We start from the raw sequence: 19,166 nt of genomic DNA, 5'->3' as shown, positions 1-19,166 counted from the left end.
TATTGCGCCTCCTTGTACCCCGAGGGACCACAGGGCCTCTCTAATGGCGTCTTCTGCGCTTTTCCGTGTTCATAAAATATCCTCCCACATTGTTGCACGGGGGTGTTGGGTGTTCCCAATCCAGTGAGACCCCTACCCACTCTCCTGCCCATACCAGCCGTGTGTTTGCAATACCTTCTTTTGTTAGGTCTAAGTGTTGGGGCCAAATGAGAACATTACCCCTCTATGAAGCACCCCAAAAGTTTTTGGCACTGCGAAAGTAACTATTGCACTTAGATCTGCTGGCAGTTATATTGTGAGCTATTTCACCAGTGCTGTGGCATGTGCAATATATATTGTGCGTGTTCCAGAGACAGGAGAGATGATGAATGGGTAATGTGTGCCCTGCTTTCTGCTTCTGTTGATAAGTGACTGATAAAGCTGACAAATAGCTGGATTAAGTAAACAGAGCCTACATAACTCATTCAAAGCGAATAACTGTTTACAAATTATCAATTGTTATCTGCACAGTTGTGAGTTAGGAATGATGTATCCCATTCCGGTGCAGAAATAATGGGACAGTGATTACGTGTATCAGGTATGTGAACAGTAAAACTGGCCCTCTGACAGTGCTCATCCTCAGGACAGGGACTGGCAAGAAAAAGAGATGTTGTTTGGACAAAGTGCAGCAGTTTTTGACTCCAGTAAAGAACAAGAATCTGAATACAATAGAGGCTTCGGGATTTGGCTCCTAAATACAATCAGAATAATTTTTAAGCTCGTTTAGAAGCTATTATAACTAGTTACTACTCAAGGACCAATTTCCATCTCATTCCCATGAGTAGTGTTTGCAGAAAATGTAGAATGTGTGTCTTTTTATTAGAACAGGAAGAAATGCCTGCTAATATAATACCACTTCATTTCATAGTTCACTGTAGAATGAGAATGGGATTTCAGAGCTGCTGATGTTTTAATCTCATGTTTCCTTGTCCAAAGTAAAAAGCTGTGTACAAGCAATGTCAAGTTAAACAATTTTAGTTCATCAGTGGCTGTGTCGTATTTGTAGCACATGTTAAAGGTGGGGGAGGGTTTATGCTCTGCTCTGTATGATCAAGTGCTTGCTTTTAATTTAGTGAGTCATCTCTGCAACATCCTGATAACAAAACATGGCTTCAGATTCCTGAGATAGCACTGAGTGCCAATTGCACATCAGAGAGAAAATAACTTGGCTTGCAATAGCCTGGATTGATCCACAAAGAAAGAGGTTATAAACTGTAATGGAAGTGCTGACACAACCAAAGGCGATAATACACTTCAGTACAGCTCTTAGCGAGAGGGTACCCGCGGCTCTCAAGGGTCTCGCTGCGGCCGGACCACTCGTGCTGGAGCAGAGCTTTCAGCGGGGAATTGAGGTGATGCGTGAGAGCTCATGGGTGCGCTCCCTCTTGGGGGTTTGGCACCCTCTGCTGTCCAGTTTTTGAACAAAAAAAAAAAAAAAAAACAAAAAGCCCCCTAGAAATTGGACTATGCAAGAGACATAAAAGAGCAAATCAAAGCCTTAACTGAGTAATTTTGGTAATCAACCCCTCGCACTCTGTCTTCCTGCAGCAAACAGTGAATGTTAAAACCAAATATATTTTTCTTGCTTCACAATAGTAGTTGCATCATTGCATTGACTCTGTTTCTCACAAACAAGCTGACCGAGCCTCAGCTCCTGTTCCCACTGTAAGGCTTCCTGACCATTCAGGTTGGATGCAAGCAAAGCACAAAGGCTCTGGTGCTCGAGGGGTCTCAGATATGCGTGAGGAGGCTTTTTATGCCTCAGCAAGGTCTCTGTGCAATTGTCACAGAGTTAACACAACCCTTCCACAGTGGAAATGCAGTGGAAACAAGCGGGTTCATACCTAACATCTGGCATGACTGTTCTTGCTACACGAGCATCTTGTGCTGCAGCTGATAGTGCTGAAAATTGCGTAGGGCACCTTATGCATGTTTTAGCTATTTAGCTAAATGTTTATTCACTCCAGGTTTTTTTGGAAACAAGTAACAAATGCTTTCTTTGACAGAGAGACACAGAGCTTCGCTTCTGCAACAGAAACATGGAACACCTGGCTCTGCAGTAAGGGGAATTTAAACCTAAGAGCTCTGGAAAACAGGAGGCCCGTTTCTATTGTTTGACTATCTCCACTGAAGAGCTCCTATATTTGATTGACAAGGTAAAAAATATTCTGTATAGTAGGCATGGCAGCCTGTAGGAAACAGCCGCTGTTTGTTCCTTATGTATTTCACTTTTTGGATCTGCATTTGCACACTGTATTCAAGATAAAAAATAGAAATTTATCAACCAGATCTGCAACACACACAGTGCCAGTCTTCCCTTAATAGGACACCAGAAAACCAAAGCTGTGCTTCCCATTAGAGGTCCTTCAATGGCTTCAATTATTAAACGGTTTCAGTTATGGCTTTATGAGTTTTCAGTTATCCGTGGCCTCAAGTATGAAATCCATTGCAAAAGTAGGACAAAGCACTGTTCTTCTGAGAGCACAGAGAGCTAGATCCTGACAGACACTGCTGCATTCCCTCTCAGGTTAGCTCAGGTTCTGAGTCATGTGCCTCTGGCGGTGGCCTGGACTCCAGAACACGTAGCGAGGCACGTGGTGTGGTTCTGTATAGCGTGGGGGTGCCTCCCCTGTACCAGCCAGGGCCAGCACCCCCTTGCCCTGCGTGCCCTGGAGCTGTGTGGTTCTCAGGGTACAAGTTCAACTGCAGGCTGTTCTCCTGTGCCTGTGCCTGTGCCTGCTAATGTCCACTGTGTCCCTAGGGAAAAATAATTGGAGAATGCAGCTATAGGGAAAATTGCTACTTGTTCCTCTTATGTTTCACTTCACTCCAGCAGTCTCCATGCTGCTTTCTTAACAAAGCATAAATGGATTTACTAATCAACTGCTTTTCTTTCCATACCCACTCTGCTTCTCCTAATATCTTCTCAGACCTGGGATTTTAGCTAAAGACTCGGAATGCTATTAGAAGAAGAAGAAAATACACTCATTGTAAGAAATTCCACTTTCGGAAATAGCTTTGTTTTTCTTTTTTTTGCTGCAACAACCACAATGTTCTGAATAGATTGCAGCTTTTCACATTCAGTCTCAATAGGAAATAAAATGGAGGAAGTGCAGAAGGCAGCACTGGCATGATTTGCATATAGTCTTTGAAAACAAACATCGCGTAGTGGCAACTGAGAACCAGCTTTATATCAGGCTCCTGCTGCAGAAGTGTTCAAGTCAAAGAAAGAAAACATGACCTTGTGGAAAGATAAACCTCAATCTAGTGTTTAGCTGGAAAAAAAAAATAAAAAGAAACTGTTTATTTTAAAAAGGACAAAGAATTAGATAGAAACCTGAGTGGTGGGAAAATGCTAAATAAAACTCAGAATCCTTATTTGAGATCTCCAGTGGGTGGAAGCCACACTACCCAGTGCTGCCTGTGCATGGGGCAGTCTGGTGCTGAGCTATATATTCAACCACAGATTGGTTTCCCCAAGCATCAGCCAAGACATAGTTTTTATTGATTTATTTTGCTATCTTCCCACTGCAGTGATAGGATGACAAAAGAACCACCTGTGGGTATCCTAATATATCTAATGCCAGCAGATTTTCAGGTTGAATAAAAACAATAAATCTTTCTAGGCATAAAGGGGAGACTGCGAGGTAAGTTAATTTGGGAAACTAAAGAGCATGATTTAGGAATATTGGGTTTGTTTGAATGGATCAGACTGGTCCTCCTGGCTTCCTAACTTCTCCTCAGAGATAGTTTTTAACAAATGACACACAAGAAGACAAGATAAGCCCCGAAATAGTTAAGTGTTCAGTGACACTTCAAGGGACTGGCCTGCCTTCTGACATAATAGCAGTAACTGTGTTACACCAGAGAGCAAGAGGTCTGATTCTCACTGTGTTATGCACATTACAAGTGTTCCAGAAATTAGGTGGCATTTCCTAAAGAACCCAGGTACAACACAGGTACTCATGGCTGTGCTGATCACTTCATCTATCATGGGACACAGCCTGTATTTTCCCTGAGGCAGTACAGTTAGATTTGTTGTGCAACTTCCTCTTAAATTAAAGGAGAAAATGAATAAACATGTAAACCTGTTCAGCTGCTTAATATATTCACAAATCAAGGCTAAAACAGTAGCTAGTCAAAGATGGTGTAGAGTCTAGCACACCAGAAAACAAAGTTCTCTTTCTCTGCAGTTCTTCCAAAGGGTTTTCCTGTCTCTTCACTTCCATGAGCAGGCCGAACTTGTCTTGTAGGCTGCTCCTAAAAATGCATATTAAGCCATCATGGTAATATAAGGCTCTTTGGCTCTAATCTATTTCAAACCAGTGATTTTACACTCTTTTGAGCTTTCTGCTAGCAAAAGCTTCCAGATTAACACCCCTCTGAGACTGTGCTACTCTGCTTTCCCCTAAACAGGTCCAGCATGGGCTGCAGTGGCTGAAGTTCCCTACCAGTGCTGCTTTGCTGATGTATCTCAGCCCTGACCCATTCTTGGCAGTGCATCTGGGAAGGTTAGTTTTTACTTTATAGGAATTTCAACTCCTGGTGTCTGCATTGTATTTCTGTGTCTAAATTTTGATTCTGACCACAGGAATGTAGGCAATCTTCTTAATCCTGGTCTTAAATTTTTGATCATTATACTACAAAATGATATATACCTGAGCACTGCTATAAATGTAGCTCAGGAATGCAGTTTTGAATGATCTGGCAAAATGTCTAATATATTTACACTTCTCTAGATTGCTTAAAGGAGCATAAATAAAGGCTCAGTATATCTGCCCCTGAAACCCCAAATAATATTGTCTGTAAAGTCAAGGCAGTAACACAAACATGCCGACTTCTGCGCCTTTCTCAGGCACAGGAAAAAAAAATGGAATTGAAGGTATAAGGGCTCAGGAGATATTTCAAGGAAAGCCAATAAAAGAGAAAAGCTAGAAAGTGACACTCACCAATAACAGGATTCTTAAAGCCTCAAATTCGATAAACCCACAAACCAAAAGAAATTAAGCAGGCTGTGCCACTTCAGGACATCATGCTATGGGATTTTAACAAGATTCATGGGTATTTAAAAGTAATGGCATAAATTGGTTATTTAAAGTCAATATTGATTTGTTGCCAGATTCTGCAAATCAACAATTGCACTTGAGTGTCCATTTACTTTGCTCAGAAATAAATATTCCTGCCCAGCTGCACGTGCTGGTTGGAAGAGAATCAGTTTTCACCACTGGCAAGGGGACAGGTTGTTATCTCAAGCCACATGGTTCATTGATTTATCAGTGGTGGTGTAAATACAGAAATTTATAGGAATGCTGTCAAAATCATTTACTTAAAGCTTTTTTTGGAAGAAGAATGATAACATGCTCCCAGGTAAGAGTGCAAGAGGCTTTTTGAGTATTTGGGCCTATTAGCTGGTTAAGGTAAATTATCTCCATTTGATGTTTCTGGCTGGCAGAGTTAATTTATTTGTACAAAAGTATTTAATGATGCAGGGAGATTGTTATTGGTGGTTTAATTATTGTTTTGATCAGAGCTTCTGTATGGGTGGTAGTACTCCTAATAAGATAATCATACTTTTTCATCTGTTAATGAGTCTTTGGAGTATTCCCAACACAGTTTTAAGTCTTAGTTGTTTTCCCGCTCTTGGTTTAATGTCTGTGTTTCATTTGGCTTGCATAATGAAACAAGATGGGCTGCTTTACTGCTGTTTATAATCAGTCTTCCTAGCATGGTTTTACTGTGCTTGGGCTGATCGGGATTTTCCAAAACTACATAACCATTTCTAATTTGGGATGGGGGGTAGAAGAAATCACTTTGCCTGTAAATTGAAACAAATTAATTGGGCTTTTATTCTTAGGTAGATTATAATATTGGTTTTGCACAATCTCGTTGTGGTATCTAAACTTTATCACTAAAAAGCATGTTGTCTGCCTCTCTTTTCCCTCTATAGCTCTTAAAAAAACCCCCCAAACATTCCCTGTATCTTCTCCTACAAAGACTTGTGTACAAGTGTTAAATTGACTCGTATGAGAAGCTGGAGAGTAGATAGAAATGTTAAGAGGAGAACCATAAGAGAGCAAAGTTAATATATAATCACAGGAGCTTTGCCTTTCTCTACAGATGAATATTCTAGTTCACATAGTATCTTCTTTAAGGAGTATTTATATACTCAATTTTCTCCTGTTTTGTGACCATACTTGCTTTCTCTCTGCTTCACTTTTTATTCTGAGATTATTGGATTACTGGCTCTGATTTGTTTTGAAGTCAGCATTGGCTCTCTTGCAGTACTGTGCATGCAGAGACAGCCCACACTGCAGAGATATAAAAGCCATGGGGGACATGAAGAAGCAAGTGGTGCCTGAATGTTCTGTTGCCACAAGCACAAACAATATTTCAGTCCTCCATAATAGTTATACAGGTGCCTACTACAAAAATTATACTGGAAGAAGGTGACAGTTAGCAAATTCCTTCTTCTCCTCTGGAATTTTCTCATCCTCTTTGATGCCGTGGAAAAAGAAATGTACTTAAGTAGTAACAGAAGTGCTCCCAGTCCAGCTTTACCTTCAGAGCTGGACAGTGGCTTTTCATTAGGTCATTGTTAGACTCTCTTTGGAACTGCTCCACTGTTTCTTATGTGATGGGATGTTTCACCTGTGCCATCTCACAGAGCTTCCAAAGGCAACAGGAGGTGCATAGAGGTCTGGTAACATTCTGGAGATTAGTTACCAAAAAAGGAAAAGAAAGGACCAGAATGAACCAGATTAGAGAGGAATAGGGCTTCTTGTATTTCATCAGGTATCACAGATCTTCAGAGTTAGCAGTAATTTCCTACTTGTTACACAGTCAGCTGTGGAAAGGGCATCAACCACATCCACTTATAAGGAACTTGGGAAAACTGCAGGATTACTCACAGTGTCTTTCCCCATCTCTCCCAGGCTTTAGCCTGAAAAGTTATTCCCTCTCTGTTGTGACCTGTATAATGTGTCTTAGACATGCAAAGCATTCAACAGCGTTAACTAAGAAAAAATTATGAAGATTTTCATAGCATGGCAAGTATCCTAATATCTTAATTATTAACATGTGAACCTGGGGAACACAGCTAACACTGGACCTCATATATAGGGAGCTGTTGTACAAGTACAAATTAAAGCAAAACCTCCCTGAAAAGCTAAGTCTAAATAGACTAAACAAACTGCAGGGCAAAAATACACATGTAAAGTGAACAGCATCATGGCTGGTAAAAGTCAGGTTTCTTTCACAAATTTGTTTTTCTTACAATGATGGGAATCAATCTGTAGAGCAAAATAAACCAAACAACCCAAGTGAGGTACGATAGACACTAAAGGGAAATAATAAAAATTGGGTGTACAGCAGTCAGGAGAACTGAAAAAGAAGCAAAAATGCAGGTGGAAAAAGCAGTCAAGCATAAAGGACCATGTGCAAAAGCTGAATGGGAGAGAAGGTGGAAGCTGGGTGTCCCATTCTGTGGGGACCAGTTTCCAGATGCTTTCTGCTGCTACTGCCAGCTGAATGTCTAACTAAAGGCCCTGTAGCCTTTTTTTTTATCACTTACTCTAAAATGACTGAAAAGGGAGTTACATGGGCCCTGAAGCCTCCTTGTGCAAAGTCTGGAGTCTGGAAACCAGAAAGCAAGCAGTTGGGGAAGGGAGATATGGAGCAAACCACTTGGATCTGTTTCTTCCCTCCATCCTGCAGCTGAACCTGATCAAACACACCTTCATGCCAATGAAATGCCTTTGAAAGAGAGCTGTCTCTAATATCTGAAACAAAGGGAAGGGTTGCCTCAATAACTATTAACATCCCCAGTGTCCAAGCTGCCGACACATCTGGCACCTGCTGCTAGTGGTGGGAGCATCTTTAACAAGGCCACTGAAGGAGAGAGATGGTCTGAATTGCACTTGTGTGCCACCAGCACACTTCTGCAACAGCAAAGGGAAGAGTTTGAGAGGCTCTTCCCTTGTGTTTGTATTATGGTTCCCTTGAGGATTAACAGATTGTCTTTCGCAGGGCTGTCAGCTGAGCCTTTCACCAGCTTGAACACTGACATAATTTTCAGGCTAACCAAAGTCTGAAAACAGGAAGAGCAAAGCAGAAGTCCAGGGATGTCACTCAATCACCCACAGGAGGTTATTATCTGGATTAGAGTTAGTCCAATTCACTGGCCACAGAAGTGGCAACTGCAAATACTTCAGTGGAGGTCTCTGGTTATTATCCCAGAAGTACGAGTTGTTGCCCTTGGGAACAGTGGAGAACATTGAAGGTTAAAAAGTCTTTGGCAAATGTGCTTTAACACTGGAGTAAAATACTGTATATTTTGGAAGACGACATGCAGTTCTAAGCTAAACACCAACAGCATTTGCTGAGACAGTCCCTATAGTTATGGAAGACTTAATGAATTCAAACCACTGTGTCGACTCAGACTAACTCGACTTGGTCTCAGGTCCTCTTTGGGCATCCTGGGCTGTGTTGATCTGCCCTGCAGCTCTTGTAACGTCCCTATTTCCTTCACAAATACCAACTTTTGCCCCATTAAGGGGTTGAGTTGCAGACACGGGTCGCAAAGGGCCCAAGGATTTCAGAAGTAGTCTTGAATTTCCTATGTAAGGCACAAATAGTAATTCCAGTAAGAGCAGTACCTGGTACTCATATACCTGGGTTAGCTCTAGTCTCACAACCTTTACACCAGCAAATCTTCTAGAAGTAGGGACAAAACGTTTTAACCAACTTGTAACTAATTTGAACTGATATATCTGTAACTCAAAGCAATCACCTCTGTGTTTTGCTCCTGCAGACATTTGCAATATTTCTGTAACTGAATTATGCCCACTGAAGGGGAATGCTTTGCTGCATGAGTTACATTTCAGTACAGGCACAGAACTGCAAACCCTCACTGGTCCTGTTCTCAGCACAGGAATGTAGGGCTTGAACCTGCTGTCTGTGCACAAAAACGTTCAGTAGAGTCAGAGGGACTTCTTGGCACTTTCAGTCTATAGGAGTGTGATCCTAATTAATTTAGCAAAACAAAGCCAAGCTGAATGTTTCACTGAAAGGAGCAGAAACCCCTGATTGGGGAAACTGGCCGGCACTTAAATCTGGATATTGATTATCTAACACTGTTCACACATCTTGAATACTTAAGCTTCAAAAAAGGGTTTCTTAATATGAGAGAACCACAGAAGGAAAAGGTAGCTAGCAATATATGGGACTTACTGGTTCAAGTACTGAGGATTTAGGGAAAATTTAGAATCTGTCTTTAATCACTTCATGTAAAGAAGGAAAATAAATTTTTAATTATTAGGAGACTGATGATCCTAAAAGACACGTGGCTTATTTTACATGAAGCATTCCAATTTAATTTTGTAGAAGAAATGGCCTACCATAGTCTGCATGAAAACTAAAACTAGTTCTAAAATACAGTAGGAGGCTGTAGAGAAACAGGTGAACCATGGCAGTGGTAGCTTTGGTTGAAGAAATGGGGCATGCTGAGAAATTTGTGGGAAGCCTGGAGCCGGGAAGTTTCACAGGAGCTCAGGAGCAGAGCAGGCTGCTTTACAGGAAAGCATTTGCCACCTTTCTCCTGGGGCCAAAGGTGTGGACAGGTTGCACAGAGAGTGAGCTGCTGGAAAAGGGGAAACCTTTGAGCAGGCTGGATGATAAATAACTTTAAAAATAGGACGAGAGGCTTTTTTTTTTAATGCAGAGTATCTTGAACTGCTCTAGCACAATTGATGAAGATGATCTATTGCCTGGAGTACCAGAAATGGGTTGGAATATAACAGCAAGAAGTCATGCACTTAAAGATTAATTAGAATAACTGCAAGTAAGCTCAGAGGTTCATCAAATGTGAGATTACAAGAGGAGGAATCCAGGTACCTTATTGGTTGTAGGATAACTATGATGCCACTGTAATGTGGTCTTAAAAATGCTAATGTATTCTGGGATGCATCGAGTGAAGTATTTTCAGTAGACGGCGAGGTATTAATATCATGGTACAAGGCAGTTGTTAAGACCTTGTTTAGAACAGTGCACACAAGGTAGAAGGTATAGAGGACATTGGAAGAGTAGAAAACCTATTTGGAGAGAAGATTAAAAACAAAGCAGAAGGACCAAGAAAAGATGATCTAATTGCTATTTTATAATTACTAGTACATTTGAGGTAAATAGCAGAGAGGCAAAATTATTTAATTTGAAGGGCAAAAATGGTGAAGAACAAATGACTATAAATTGGTAGTGAATACATTTACACTGGAAAATAGGACGTTTCTAGTTTCAGAAAAGTGGATGCTAGAAAAGTCTTAAAGATAGAAGCAAGACACCTTGGCTGTCTGAAGGCAGAGTGTGTCTGAAGGTGTTGGGTGTCTTGTGTATCACCATTCCTGTCAAGGGGATATAAGGAGGCTTAATCCCCGCGTGATTAAGTGTGTATTTGCAGTGTGTTAGTCCCGTGTTTCAGGAGGTTTGTTGACATGCTAGAAGGTCCAGAAAGATTCAGCTTGCTTTCCGTGCCTTTTTAACCTCCAAATCACCAAAGATGACACAAAGTTAACGTCTCGCGGAGCTGGCCAGGCGAAGGTTCTGTAAACAGCTGCTCTTCTGTGAGTGACGATTAATGGGACACAGAAGTCAGCGTGCAGTGGCAAAACGGACCTTTTAGGTGTCTCACGGATCAGACCGATGTGGATCACGCTTCTTTCTCTATATTGTTTGTTTCCTCCCGAGCGTTCTGAAAAGTGCACGTTTCTTGCGCTTGCCGGACCGAGAACTTTGTGATACTTGACTTTTGTGGTTTTCTTCCTGTTGCACACTAGTTTGGGGCTGCTGCAGAACAAGTCCTCAGTTTCTCAGAGGCCGTGCTTTGGGAAGGGGGTGGATGCCGTGCCTCGCGATGGGCGCGGAGCTGTTCTGGGGGACTCGGGGACACGGGCTGTGTGGCCGGGCTGGCCCGGGGCTGCCGCGAGCTGCACCCGGTTATCCAGCCGGTGTCTGCCGGGACTCAATTAGGCGGTGCGGCAGCAGTTTAATTTGAACAGTTAATTGCGGCGTGTCGGGCCGGGAGCGGCGGCGCTCGGCGGGGCCGGGCGGATCGGCTTGGCGAGACCCCCCTCTAGCGGATGGCCCGGGCCTCGCCCGCCCCTCGGCGGGAGCGGGAACGGGAGCGGGCGGGCCGCCGCACCGGGAAACGGAACCGCGGGGCAGGAGCGCTGCAGCCCCGCGGGGCCCTTCCCCGGGCAGCGCCGCGGCGGCCCCACGGCCCGGGGCGGCTCCTGCCGGGCGCGGACCCCGCTGTCCCGGGCGGGCTGTGCTCCCTCCCGAGCGCGACGGGAAACGCCGCCGCTTTTATACTTTAAGCCAGTGGGATGCGGAGGCTTCTCATCCGCGTGGAGAGCAACATCTCCCCTGCGGAAGAGGGTGCGGGGCCGGGTGCATCCTGCCGGGCATCGCAGCGCGTCGCTCGGGAGTAACCGGAGCCCGGCGCGTCTCCGCGGTGCCGCCGCGCTCAGAGCGGTGTGTGCGATCTGCCCGCTGGATGCGTAACGAGCAAGTTCATGGCTCCATTCGTTCTTCCTGCCCGCTGTTCCGGCACTGCCGCTCTCTCTGTTTCTTGGTACTTCTCTGCTCCAGAGACGAACCATTACAGCTCGCTCCATCCGCCCGCTCTTTCCCTCGGACCACTTATTTCGGGTCGCTAGCAACTGGTGTCCACCACAACGCGAGGGCACCTCGGCACGGATCAGCCCCGGTGCCAGAGGGGCTGGGCGAGCCGGCCGAGCGCCCGCGGCCCCGGAGCGCGTCCCTGCGGGCGGTGAGCGGACCGGAGCGCGGCCGCAGCGCTCCCGCCGCCGGCTCGGGCCGCCGCGGGCGGGCGGGCGGGCGGATGCGCTCCCGAGGAGCGCAGGAGCTTTTCGCGCTCAGCTCCCGCTGTCCCCCGCCGCCGCTTGCTACGGCCGCCCGGCGGGCTCGCTGCCGGCCGCCGCCTCGGTGCAGACCCATCTGCGCGGATCGGGGCGGGGGGCGCTCCCTTTCCGCCCCTCCGTCCCCGCCGCACGGGCGGGAGCAGCGCGGTGTTGCACAACCCGCTTCCTTTTTCTTTCGCTTCGCTGCGCCGCGGGCTGCGGCGTGGAGTGCGCGGGGCGCCGGTCCCCGCCCTGGGCGGGGGGGGACGGCACGGCCGGTGCCGCCCGCCCGTTCCCCGCCAACTGCGGCGCCGGCGCGGCCCCGCGGGGGGGGGGGCACCGCCGGTCCTCGCGCCCCGACGGACGGGGCGGGCGATCTCCGAGGGGAACGGGGCTGAACCCTCGCCAGGGCGCGAGGGGATGGAGCCGGGACCGCGCATCCCGCGGCAGGCACAGACCGCCCGCCCGCCCGGCTGTGCCCCTTCCCGCGGCGGCCGGGCCGGGCAGGGCGGGGCCGCCCCGGCGGAGTCGCGGCGTCGGCGCGTCCCGTTACCGGCGGGGCGAGCCCGCGCTGCCCCCGGCGCGGCGGGAGCAGGTGTCCGGGGGCAGCAGCCCGGGGCGGCGCGGCAGGGGCGGGACCGAGGCCGGGCCCCGCGGGGCCGGGCGGGCGGCGGCGGCGGGCTCGGCGTGCCCGCGGCAGGAGGGAGCCGGAGCGCCCGAAAAGCCGTGAGGGGAGGGGAGGGCGGAGGGGCGGGAGGGGGGAGGCAGGCGGGCGGGCGGCGGGCGCATGCGCTCTGGCGGGCCGTGCCATATTGGAATGAGGCAGTGAGCGGAGCGCCGGGGAGCCCGAGCCCCGGCAGCGGCGCAGGGCTGGAAAAACTCCCCGCAGGTGAGGCGGGCGACGGTGGCGCCCGCGCGCGGGCGGAGCGGCCCCGGGCGCAGCTGCTGGGGGCGTTTTGCCGGCGGGGCGCGGGGGCCGGAGGGTTTTTCCGGGCTCCCGAAGTTTGGATGCGGGAAAAAGGCGGCGAGGCAGAAGAAGGAGGAGGAGGAGGAGGAGGAGGGGGGGAAGAGGCAGGCGGAGCGCGGCGGGGAGGCGGCGGCGGCGGCAGCGCGGGGGGACGCGCCGAGGAGCGATGCGCGGGGCTGGCCGGGCGCCGCCGCGCAACTGCCCGCGCGCAACTCTGCGCGCTCCCGCCGGGGGCCCGCGGCGTCCCGCGGCGCGCTCGGCCGAAGTTGCCCTCCCGGCCGGCGCCGCGCCCGCCCGGGGACGCGCCCGGCCCCCGCGGGAACTTTGTGCGCGCCGCGCCGCCGCCCCGGCGCGGCCGGTCCCTGCCCGCGCTCGCGGGGGGCCGAGCCCACCGAGCGCCTCCCGCTCGCCCCCCTCCCCCTCAAAATGGCGGTGGAAGGGGACCTTTAAACCCCGCTCCGCTCCGCTCCGCACCCCCGCCGGGCGCGGCCGCGCTCCGCTCGGCGCGGCGCGCGTCCCGCCCGGGGCAGCGCCCGGCGTCGCTCCCCGTCAAGTGGCCCGTCAGCGAGCGGCTCTCGCCTCCCGTTCTGGGTGGGTAGGTGCGTGTGGGGGGAGCGAGAGGGGCGGGCGCCGCCTCCGCGGCCGCGCCGGCGGCTCTCCCGCAGCGCCGCCGCCCGCGCTGCGGGGCCTGCGCTGCCGCGGGGCCGGGCATTGTGTGCGCGCCGCGCCCGCCGCCGCCGCTCCGCACCTCGGCGGCTCCGCGCCCGCCGAGCCAGGGACAGCCTTTGTCCCTCGGGGAGTCGGGCTGCGCTGCCCGCCGCTCCTGCACCTGAAGTCGTAAATCCGCCCGGCGGTGACACGGCCGGGGATGCCCCGGGACGCCAACTTCGGGCTGGGGAGGGAGCGGTGCCGGGGCAGCGGCGGCGGGAGGGCTCCCGCCCGGGCAGAGCCGGGTGGAAGCGGGAGGGCGGAATGCCCGCATCGGAAGGACTGTGCAAGTTTTCCGTCCGTGGCTTTTTGCAAACTTGCTACCGGGGGCCCCCCCCATCCGCCCCCCTCCACAATGGAAATAATGAAAGGAGGAGAAAAACAACGCAGGCAGTTCATTGTGAATTTTTAACTACGTTCGCTATTGCAGTTCCACAAGGCCCTTATTTATTCAGAAATAGGCCAGTGATGCCTGTTTCACAGTCACACGTGTGCTTTAGCGGAGCAATTATATCTACTTTGGAGAAACTTGTTGCCATTTTAAAATGATTTTACATGGTAACCTTCATGTCTGACAGTTTTACCCACTCTGACGCCAGAATTCTGGTGGGAGAGGTTTTACAGCAAAAGAAAAGGCCTACCTTGCTGTTTCTTTGCTGTTCCTTCCTTCCTTCATGGGAGCTGGCTGCTGTCAGTAGCCCAGGAGGTTACCATAGCGAACACTTCCCTAAGGCGGAATGGAAGGTGCACCGTGCAGAACTCATGCCGGAGAAAAAGGTAATCCACCTTGTAACTTTAGAAACATCGTTGTTGCGACTTACTTAGTTGTTTACAATGTATGTGACCTAGTCAGAAGCATCTGATTTGTAAGTGAAAAAGTTGTTAATGGCAAATAGTCTCGTTCCCACAGGAGCAGGAGCTGTAACTTGTAGCGTCTACAGCACCCGGCAGGATGGATTCCTGATGTAGCTACGGCGTGTGATTACTGTTTGAAAATAGCCAACTGTTGGGGCAAAGTAAATCAATGTCAAGACGAAAATAGATCAATTAACTGAAAACATGGGTTTCCTGTGTGGGAGCTGCTACTGACATGGATTTTACAATTAAGAAAAAAGAGCAAAAAAGCATCTATCTATCTAAAAGATCATCTCTAGGGACAAGACTTAGTGGGCTTCCTGCCTTCAATTCAGCCACTTCCTCTTTTGCGTTTGGTTTGTGAATTGTTGCTGTGATTGAGAGACAAGAATGAAATCTAGTTCTTCACAGAGCCTGTGTTGGTGTCAAAACAGGAAGATTCTTCTCGACAAGACAGATAACCAAATAAAACTGATAGAGCCCACTACCTTTTTTTATGACTCACAGCTAAGAGGTAGCGTGGAAGTGTTGGGAGAATGGCTTTGCCAGTGTTTGGTGTGTCTGTGCTGGGCAGTTACACTGAAGACTTCAGTATCCTGTTACATGCACATGTTCTCCACAGGAGACAACAGTGCAAGATAGAGAGCAGAGAAACAGTGGCAGATCTTTGTGATTATTGATCTGTATGGGTTTTCCTTTGCCCTTTTTTCCTCTCTACTATTAATTTGCTAGTATTGAGTTTTCTTATCTGATTCTTAAACCTGGCAAACCTCCTAAGCAATTGCTGTGTGGAAAAAGTGGATTAAGTGTAAGCTGACATGTTAATGACTGATAGAGTTTGCATGGTGTAATCTTTATATTCTAGGAACCCTTTCACTGTCTCATGGGGAAGATGTTAATGAGTATTGCAAGAAAAAGACATTTGTCATAATATGTTTTGGTAACACTTTGCAAGGGGTTTTTTGTTGTTTCATGGCAGACCAGTGACAGCTGTAGACCTTAGTCTTCCTATCTTGCTTGCTTTTTGAATCCACTGTATTTGGAAATCTCTTTAACATCATTGCTGTGCTTCCACTTACTAAGTTTGGCCATGGCACTGTCATCAAGCAGTGATGCAGACATCAATACAGTCATTTTGCACTGGCTTGACTTAAGTAATTGTCCTACAACTGATGCACTTGAGACACGTGGCAACTTAATTACACCAACACGCTGACAGTGAAATGACTCATGGTAAATTCACTGAAGTGTCCTTTAAGTGCATGAGAAATTTAAACCTGGGAGGTGTTTAGTGAGGGACATTTTGGGGAGGGAGCTTCCAGTGCCTAAAAACACAGGGCTTGCATCACATGCATTGTTCCTATAATAATATGGCAGCCTTAATGCTGCAGAACAGTGTTCCGATTTGGTTTCTTGCCCTTTTAGATGTGCATCTCTGTGTTTGGTAGATTGGTCATTGACATAAAACAGTGTAGCCTGTGTAAGTTACAAATGTTTTCTGGAGCTGTAACATTTTTCTTTTGCTCATCTGACTCATCTTGCAGGATGAGTAGCAGATTTTTGTGTATCATCTTGCTTTGGGTAGCTTTGAGCATCAGTGTTGCTGCTGGTGGTGGACTTGACTTTGTACTGCTTTCCTTCTGCACTTGGGAAGTGGCTGTCAGATTTTAGGTCATAGGTTTAAACTTGACGTGGGTGTTGCTTAAAGCTTTTAGGTTGTTTATTTTTTTCCCTTTCAAGATTACTTACTTACTTGAAAAGTCAAGGGATAACATAAGGGGGAGGGTGTTGATTTGTTAGTTTTGTTTTGATTCAAATGCTTGTTGAAGTTGTCCTGTATGCAAACATTGTGTCACTGTGGAAGATCCTGAAGGGGAGATTTAGGAGTTTGCATTCTCCAAGTTCAGCAAAAGTTGAAAATTAGCGTAAATTTTTATCTTAATTTTATACAAATATCTTACGATTTTTAAAGCCATGATATCTGTGTAATGATATTTTTTATGTAATTACACATTTTAATAACTTTAATGTATAATTATTTCCACTGCTTGGTTTTCTTTATATTGATAAAGCCTATGAAAGAAGCACTGAGATGTTAATTAGTTCTCATTTGATTTTAAAATAGTTTTGGTTTTAAGGGTACAGAATATATATATATATATATTTAAGTTAGATGTGGCACATGTAAGACACATGTTTTGTGTTCACTCTGTATCCATGTCGATTTTTCCACCCTTTTCCTGTACTTTGCTAACAACCTTTGTGGATTGGTGGTGATAATAGGAGAATAATAATAATAATAATAATAATGACAATAATTACAGTAATAGTAATAATTATTATTATCATCATAGTTATAATTACACTTTTGCCACTATCTTATGGGTGAGACTGTATTTTTTAAGTGTTATTAGCAAAGGCTGGTCTGTAGAATTAAAGTATTACAGCATGAATTCTACTCTGCATTCTTAATAGGGCATCTCTTAGGGGAATTACATGTTTGAATATTTTAAATGTCCCCCTGTGAAAAGAAGGGTGTGAGCTTAGGCTGGAAGATATTCTGCATATCAGTTGGGACTCTCCAGGTAACTCTCCACATCTCTGGGAAATGAGTGAATTTTAACTAATGTAAAGCTGCACGGTAGTTACCAAGTCCTACGTAAATGCTTAAAAAACCTTTGAAGCTGGAAAGCAATAAGTCTTCGGGGCACCTTCTGCTTTGTTTGTTTTGGAAGTGTTGGATTATCACCCCCAGACACCACTGAGGAGCATTTTGCTGGGAACTGTGCAAATAAGGAAGGCCTGTGAGCTGCAGAAATAAGGAAACCCAGGTCCCAAGGTCTCTTTCTTCCTCTACCTCCCCCTCCTCTTTTTCCTTCCTTACCTCTTCTGGATTCTCTGCAATGTCTTTGTTCATCTTTCAGTGGAGGCAGTGATGTTCAGATTTATTTTCCCTGTGAAAATAAGTATCCTATTCCAACACTTGTAGGATCTGAGTGTCATTGAGACCCCTGCCCTCGGTCATGTTTTGTTGATGGGGTTTGAGGAAGAGTCACGAGAGGATAGGCAAAAAATGGGTACATGCAGACATTCCAAATTAATTCAATGAGCCTTGTTTCCTAAGAAAACCAGGTAAGCAACAATGTTAGAACCTGAAGTAAAGAGGGCTTCAGTGGGGTTTGAAGTAGAATAACCACCTCTCCTGTGGATGCCTGACTCTAGAACTGGGGTTTCGGCTCTTTCAAGCCGGCCTTTTTTTTTGATAGCACAGAGCAGCCTTAAGTGACACAAGTTGCTGCACAGATTACTTCTTCTAAATAATGAACAAATAGGAGTTTTACCTTCACTTAAAGTATGTGGGAGCCATATGTGTTTCGTTTTGGGTTTTTTCACCTACTGGGACTTGGCACAGGGACAGGTTGCAGATGCTCACCTACAGTGCAGGTGAGTTTCTAGCTACAGAGGTAATCTGAGCAATTTGTTCAGTGGATGTGGACATTTAAAATGTGATTATTGTCCCTAGAGTCACCCTGAGCAGCACCTTGCTGGTTTTCAGGGTCATTGTTTATATTGCTATGGCACTTCATTTACACTGGTTTATTTGCTGTTACACTTGAGGACACTCTTGTTCACTATAGAGATGATCTCTTTCTTCAAACAGATGAGTTGGGAAGGAGATTAGTGGAATGTGATGTTATCTAAAAATGATGCAGCCATTAAACCAGCCTTGAGATTCTCTGAGAGAACTGATGAGTGAGAAAAAAGATGCATCTTGGATTATTTTTTCTCTCTAAGAGTAAACTGTACAGAGCTGAGTGACCTCTCCCATTTTGGCTGATTGGAGTTGAGGGCTCTCAGCATATCTCAGGAGATGCTCTGTCTTGCAGAATTGGGTCATTGGTTGAAAGTAATGATGGTGGTGGGGAACCCTGCAGGGTTTTGCTGTTTGTCACTTAATCTTTTTCAAGGATGTAGGGGACTGGAGCAGTGATACTGAAGTAGAGATCAAGTGGTTTGGGGAAGATGAACTCCAGCTTGATGTATTTAGAGGCTGTAGTCACTATTTCTTCTGGGGATGGGTGACAGAAAGCCATAAATAGCACCTTCAGATTTGTCATTGTTTCCAGAAGAAACCAATCAAGCCAGGAAGTGAAGGCACTTCCCCTCCCATGCTGGGTGCACATTTATTACAAATGGCTCTGAGTTCTGTGGGTGTCTCCCCTCTCCATGCTGGAGTCAGTGCTGCCCTGGCATTTCTTATCTCTTTCTTCATCTCTTGACCTGGGAAAATATATAAAAATCTACATTTTTTTTTTATTTGGTATATTTTTTTCATTTTGTTGCTTGACTGTAGGAAATGCATTTAGAAGTCCCTACCTCCCCAGGAGCTGTCGTAATGTACACGTTTGCAGCTGGAGCACGTGCACTTTGCTCTCTGCATGGGGAGCCGTGGCCTCTGGCTTAAAAAAAGAAAGTTATTTGTCTTGAAATAATAAAAAAATAAAAAGGTTTTTAAATCTAAGGACTGTGAAACTCCATTATACTGTAAAGTCTTGCCTGAAACTAGGATGGGTTTTTGTAAATCTCTTTCTTGTCAAAGCATCTTTTCTTGAAAGGAGGCCAATGTTGGCCTCAGTGCCCAGTAACTTTGCTCTGACAATGAGGACACGGTGCAGTAGAAGCTG

General features: G+C 46.8%; 1 protein-coding gene across 3 annotated transcripts in view; it reads left to right on the top strand.

The window, feature by feature from the left end:
* The window catches only part of SFMBT1 (Scm like with four mbt domains 1), a 155,936-nt gene that overhangs the window by 66,410 nt on the left and 70,360 nt on the right, over positions 1-19,166 (top strand). For 2 of the 3 annotated variants that reach the window (XM_039379144.1, XM_027726845.2), the window contains 2 exons: positions 2,046-2,195; positions 4,456-4,550. The gene's annotated coding sequence lies outside the window, so the exon portion shown is untranslated. Of the gene's footprint in view, positions 1-2,045; positions 2,196-4,455; positions 4,551-12,775; positions 12,841-19,166 lie in introns of those variants that run through there. The other variant, XM_027726853.2, reaches the window with a different exon arrangement.

Source organism: Pipra filicauda, unplaced genomic scaffold, assembly GCF_003945595.2.
Source record: "Pipra filicauda isolate LSUMZ 115617 unplaced genomic scaffold, ASM394559v2 scaffold103_size3290846_pilon, whole genome shotgun sequence".
Taxonomy (NCBI): Eukaryota; Metazoa; Chordata; class Aves; order Passeriformes; family Pipridae; genus Pipra; species Pipra filicauda.
This window is presented reverse-complemented; position numbering and strand designations above follow the sequence as displayed.